This window comes from Camellia sinensis, chromosome 1 (assembly GCF_055761805.1).
Source record: "Camellia sinensis isolate YWXY chromosome 1, ASM5576180v1, whole genome shotgun sequence".
NCBI classification, from domain to species: domain Eukaryota; kingdom Viridiplantae; phylum Streptophyta; class Magnoliopsida; order Ericales; family Theaceae; genus Camellia; species Camellia sinensis.
The window spans coordinates 118,395,023-118,401,651 of NC_138961.1; the positions used below are offsets into that span (position 1 = coordinate 118,395,023).

At 31.5% G+C, this 6,629-nt stretch overlaps 1 long non-coding RNA gene across 1 annotated transcript; it reads left to right on the forward strand.

The window, feature by feature from the left end:
• Positions 1 to 3,236: 3,236 nt before the first annotated feature.
• Positions 3,237 to 4,975, forward strand: LOC145797038 (uncharacterized). Its single transcript, XR_014337993.1, has 3 exons — positions 3,237 to 3,384; positions 4,484 to 4,565; positions 4,924 to 4,975. It is a non-coding gene; the product is annotated as an uncharacterized LOC145797038 (long non-coding RNA).
• The last annotated feature ends 1,654 nt before the right edge of the window (positions 4,976 to 6,629 follow it).

The window sequence follows — 6,629 nt, forward strand, 5'->3', positions numbered from 1 at the left end:
AAAAAATACAAAATATAAAATAAGTTATTCCGTAATTCATCAAATAGAATTGAAAGAACATATAAAATTGTTACATACACATATGCATATATAAAATATATAAAATCCCAAATTCAAGACATAAATATACAAAAATTTAATATATATACATATATATTTGTTTGAAGAGCCTCTAGGACTCTTCAATTGTAACCACCAAAAAAGTAGACTGATAAAATAACTAGCCCAATAATCAACCTATTAAAACTCAAAATTAGAGTTACATTAATTAAAATACCTAACAAATCTTTTTCAACTATCTCCTTTAAGGATACTTTATATAACAAATTTAATAAAATATTTAATAAATTATTTGACATTCATAACAATTTTCTTGTCACCTTAATGAAGCTTCACGACCAAAACAACAGGCTATAAAATCCAACTTCCAAGAGAGAATGACCTCGACGACGACGTATTACTGCTGAAACATTTGCCTGGCTTAAGAAAATTTGGTGCAACTTCTTAATTGGGGTGAAATTTCCTATCAACGATATTTAAAAGGTTATATTTTTAAAAATTATTTTATTTTTAATTTTTTTTTTAAATTTATATTTGAAAAAAAAAAGTTTTTAAAAAATTACTAAAGATAAATATATATATATATATATCTATATAATAAGGCAAGAGGTTTTTTGAAAATATCTTAAAATGTATGTGAGATACATTTTAAATCAAGGGTTTAGATCCATTCTAATAAATATCAATGGTTGAGATGTGTTTGATTCCCGCCCAAATGCTCATCTCTCTCTCACTCCCACGTCTGCCCAAACAGACGCCTCTCTTTACGTATTCTCTCTCTACACATCTGGCCCTCTCTGCACGTTCTCTCTCTACACGTTCGCTCATCGCCGCCATTGAAGGGGAAGATCGAACTTGGCTCATCGACACCTACCCTCCTCGCACTCGCACCCGCTCCCTACAAATGATCTCTTTGAGCCCCACAATTCATTCTCCCAATCCCAATCAGATGGCTGAAGATGACGATCAACCCATTTCCCGGCGAATCCAACGGCTGTCCTTGCACCTAAACCCACCGCCGATTCATCCTGACCGTCAAGTGACCGACGCCCTCGAGCTACAATCGTGCGCGAGCAGGACGAAGCTGAGCGTGAGCACCCAACAGCTGTCAGACTACATCAGAGGAAAGCACAGGGACATACAAGAGAGGGTTTTTGAGTACTTCAATTCTAGGCCCAATCTTCAGACTCCAGTTGAGATCTCCAAGGACGATCATCGAGAGCTGTGTATGAGGCAGCTTCTGGGACTGGTCAGAGAAGCTAGGATTAGGCCTTTTAGGTACGTTGCTGATGACCCTTCCAAGTATTTCGCCATTGCTGAGGCTGTTGGCAGTGTTGACATGCCGCTCGGTATCAAGATGGGGGTTCAGTACAGGTATTTTCTTTTTGGGTTTTTGCTTTTCAAATTTGAATTTTGTGTTTTGTACTTCTATGTGGTATTGGGTTTAAGACTCTCTGATTTCATCTCTTGGGGATTATATTATATTACTGCTGTATTGGATTTTGAGTCGAATGGAAATTGGGTTGTGTGTTATATTAGTACAGGTATTATATTATATTACTGCTATATTACTGCTGTATTGTTCAGGCAATTTGCTCATTTGGTTGCCTCGGGAATACATATTTGGCCTCTTGGTTATGGATTAATTATGCTTATTTGATTTTAAAAAATTGTATCTTTAGTAGTCATATTATACATTGATTTTAAAATATTGCAATCAAGGGTTTAGAATGGATATATATCTATATATATAGATAGAATGGATGTATATAGATAGAATGGATGTATTATATATATTTTAGAATGGATATATATTTTAGAATGGATGTATTATAGAATGGATATATATCTATATGTATATAGAATGGATGGATTATATATAGAATGGATGTATATATATTTAGTTATATATATAATACATCCATTATATATTGATCGTTGATTACTATCTATTATATATATTTTTATAGCAATGGATGTATATATAATGGATAGCAATTGTCCATTCCATATATATATATATATGCATCCATTTTTATTTTAGCAATTGATTAGCTTTTGTGTCTCTCTGTAATTTGTTCCTCATATATTTAGCTGTCTATCCTGAAAGAGATCTTACCCTTTTCCTCTGGTTGCTAACAAACAAATGCAGGGGTTTAGAAAAAAAAGTTTGATATATCTTACTCTTCTTTTAAAATTTTGTTTAGCATTTCTTGAATCTACAATTGAAATTTAATTGCTTGCTTGCTGCTTCTACAGAGAGAACCCTTCATTATTTTTTTTCCCCATCTAATTTGATTCTAAATTTGAGTTAAAAGCTTCATTTGATATGAAATATTCCAATCCTTTTATCAAATTTTTATTAAAATATTTTTAGAAGTTCCACGCTTATCCCAAATTTCTTTTTTCATCAAATTTGATGGAAAAAAAATCACCTCCAATGCTTCATTTTTTAAATTTTCATTAACTTCTAATTTGATGAAGGATTTGATGAATTCCTAATTTGATAAAAATATATATATATCATCTTTGATGAATGGATTGGATGAATGGATTGGAGATGAATTTTGAGCATGTTTTTTTTTTATCATCTTCATACATCTTCATATATCTTCATATACAATACATCTTCATATATCTTCATATATAATACATCTTCATACATCTTCATATACATCTTCATAAAGGATTGAAGATGTATATATATAATACATCCATTACTGATTTGTGATGTGTTTCAAGGTGTGAGTGGCAATTTGGCTAAAATCTTCATATCAGTGAAGCTTCATTCTCAGTTAATGGAGTTGTTTTCAATTTTTAATAACTCAGGAGTTGTCTTGGGTCTTCATTCTCAGTTCTGCTAATTTTTGCTGATGTTGTGTGCTGTTTTGCTGGGATTTTTGCTTTGGTTTTGGGGGGTTTTTTCGCTCTGTTCTGTTTGATTATGTTGCTGCTGGTGTGGTGGTTTTGAGTTTCTGTTGCTGCTGTGGTTGCTGTGCTGCTGTTGGTGGTTCATTAGGCTTTGAGTTGCTGTTGCTGTTGCTGTTGTTGAATTATTTGCTTTTTAGTGCTTTGAGTTTTAATTATATATCAATTTCTATAGCTATCTCTACATCTGTGTAAATTCTTACTATATATAGGTTCAATTTTTTCGAGATTGAAATGTTAGCGTTGCAATCCACGATGAGCGGGACCTTTATTTCTTTTTATTCTGTTAATAAATTTTATTTCTTTTTCAAAAGGAAAAAGAAAAGGCTAAGGTGTCTTAACAAAAAAGAAAATGAAAGCCACGCAGGAATGGGAACACAAAATGTATCACAAATGGTATGGTTCTTCAATCATTACTTTTTGGTTCTTCAATCATTATATTTTGGAGCATGCATAACCTATTTTAGTGTAAAGTTTCTAAAGATGAGCATGGTTCTTTTCTACTAAATGATTTTATAAATTTTATCTATAAATTTTTCTTATAAACTGAAAGTGTATTTTTGTAGTTGCTATGGTCCATTTCTTATTCTCTCTCTCTCTCTCTCTCTCTCTCTCTCTCTATATATATATATATATATATATTTTCTTTTTCTTCAGGACCACTGAATCTCATTTGTGATTGGTAGCAGTAGGCCAATACAGGTGTGCTTTGTTTGGTGTTTATAACTTACTGTGAATATATCTTTGCTTATACTCTACAAAATTGAAGACTCTTATGAAATAGTTTTAATCGAGTGTGACATAGTTTTTAAAATTTCTTATTGTTGACTTAAATTGAAAAACTTCATTTTTTCTATAAAATTTTGTAGTGCTTCCAATATCAGGTAATCCATTATATTGTCATTGTTAACTTAGTTTTAGTTGCCAAATCCTTGGACACATTATTTGGAGTTTGGATTTATAGAAAAACAAGAAGCATGAAGGGAGAAGTGGAGATGAAAATGGGAACATGGTGGATACATCTATTTTGGATTGGAAGAATTAGTTTCTGCTTGCTTAGATGGAAATTGTCATTACTCAGTTTCATTTTGCATGTTCTGATTTGAATTTCTTCAGCAAAATAAGTTTTGAATTTTGGATTTGATTGTTTTAGCCATGAGCACCTTATTACAAACTGTCATAGGCTGCTTCTTTTTCTTCTTCTTCTTTTTTTTTTCTTATTTTTTTTTTTTTTAAAAAAAAAACAGCATGCTCTATTGCTTTTGGTTAACACTCGCTTCTTCTCTCATTCTTTCACATATAAAGCCTATTGGGTTTTTGTCACTTTTTTTTTTTAAACCAGCGTTCTCCTTTTGGTTTGGTTAGCCCTCTGTTTTTCTCATTATTTCACACATGAAGTCTATTGGGTTTTTGTCACTACATGCACAATTGGATGCTGATTTTTAATCAATACATATGCTGATTTTAATGGGTAAATTGTATTGATATTTGATAGCCTGAAGAGTGGTGGTTTTTCTGGGACATATTATTGCTGGGACTAATAAGAAGACTTGGGAGTAGTTGCATTTTACATTGAGGTTGGTCTGAGAATTTTGTTTTGTCAGAGTTATATTTCTTGGGCTATGTTTTATTGAATTGAATTGTTCTTTTATGTAACAGTTACCATAAAGTTACACTCTATCTATAAGGCATTGGTTTAAGTTTGGATTAGAATATATTTGGGAATGGCTTTAGTCACAAGTAAATTATCTATTGGATGGCTCTGGAAGCCTTTTACTTTGGCCATTTTTTAGGAAACAATTTTGATTTCTTTGTCAATATTTTCCATTTAAAGTATATATGGGAGTGCCTTTCTCTCTTTAATAATTAGTTTTCCTAAATTTCAGTTTGTTTCTTTCCGCCATTTTCATGTTGTGTTGTGTCTTTTTGTTGTAGGTCATCAATTTATGGGTTTTCAATATAATCAAAGGTATAAACTCTAAGCGATTTTTTGTTTTTTATTATATCTGTTTCATTACTCAAAATTTTAGAAAATTTATTTTTTTTGGGGTCTATTACTTATTGGGTCTTTTGTTGGATCATTTGGTATTTTGTGCTCTTTTTTTTCCCTCCACCCCTCTCCTTCTCTTCTCTCCTTAATCTTTCTTTCTTTTGAAATTATTTGGGTTTTTGGTTTATATACATTTTATTTACAGAGAAACTATAAATTGCAAACGTTTGTTTCATGGTTGCTCATGGTTGTTTTGATTCAAAATATAGTATAATGATTCTGTTTCTAATTCAAAAAGTGGTAATGTTGTTTTTTTTTTTTTTTAATTTTTTATCCAGTTAAATTCTCAACCTTAGAGCATTCTTTGTTTTTTTAGAAAATTTGTGTTAGAATGTTTGGTGTTGCTTTTGCCAATAACTTAAGATATTTTGCTTAATTCTATTGTATGTGTATTTTTTAATTTTGTTTTGTTGGGAAAGAGTTGTTCGATGTTCCGATTGTTCTCTCACCTTCCCTGACAAGATCGATCTCTCTCTCTCTTTCTCTCATGCAACCAAACCTGAGGCTTCAAGGTTTGATTGTTTATCTGGGTTTAAACTAGGTTTATTGTACAGAGATTGAGGAAGAAGATAGATTATAACATATACATCCATCCAAATTCCAACATATTTAACAACTTTTGTCATTAAAAATAAAGAGCAAAATTGGAGAGAAGTTAACCTTTGAGTTCTGGATGAGGCACAATCTCCAAATAATCATTAAAGAGAAAAAAATAAAAATAAAATAAATTTGGCCAACTACGTGAAGGATGATGATTTAGAATAAGCATTTTTTGATAAACTATTTTGGTTTGAGAATGATTAAGTTGCTAAACTTCGATGTAGTTTTTGGTCTTATAGGTGATAAGAACGCTAATGTTTTTGGATAGAAACATTTGAACAATAATAGATTATGGTGCTGCTGCTGTTTGAGGAAGCTGTTAAAGGAACTCATTGTTGTCGATATGTAAGCGTTGAAGCCCTATTTTGTTGATAGTCTATTACTTTCATTCGTTGTGTAAGCTAATAGTGGTGTTGCAATAATCATGACTTTAGTCTTGAAGAATAGTAGTATGAATTTTTATGTGTACTATTTTTGGCTACCGAGGCACTAAATGTTGATCTGTGTCTCTTCCCCACAGAAACTCTTTCCAATATTTCTTCTTCTATTCAGTAAGGCACTAAATGTTGGCAATGGACCATATTTTCTTATTATTTTATTTTCTTAATCCATTAGAAATTATAGTAGTGTGCTTGCAGCTAGATATTGATAGTGGCATGCAACAAAGGACACCGATTTTATTGTTGTCTAGGGAATTTTGACAAATTCTCTGCTTGAATTAGTATTGTGTTGAAAACTTGGAATACTTTGCTTTAAATTTGTTTTTATTAAATGGATTTTATTGCAATCTTGGTACTAGCAACCAATCCTTAGATTATATATGTGGTTTGGCACAATTAATTATTGGTTTGAATTGTGGTAATTGTGTTCTGCATGCTGCTGAACTTTTTAATTGGTTGGTCTATACAGGTGTTGTATTGGCTTCATGGGCGTACTTTTTTTTATTTAATCAATGCTTGGATATGTTGATATGGGGGTTTTATGTTCTGTT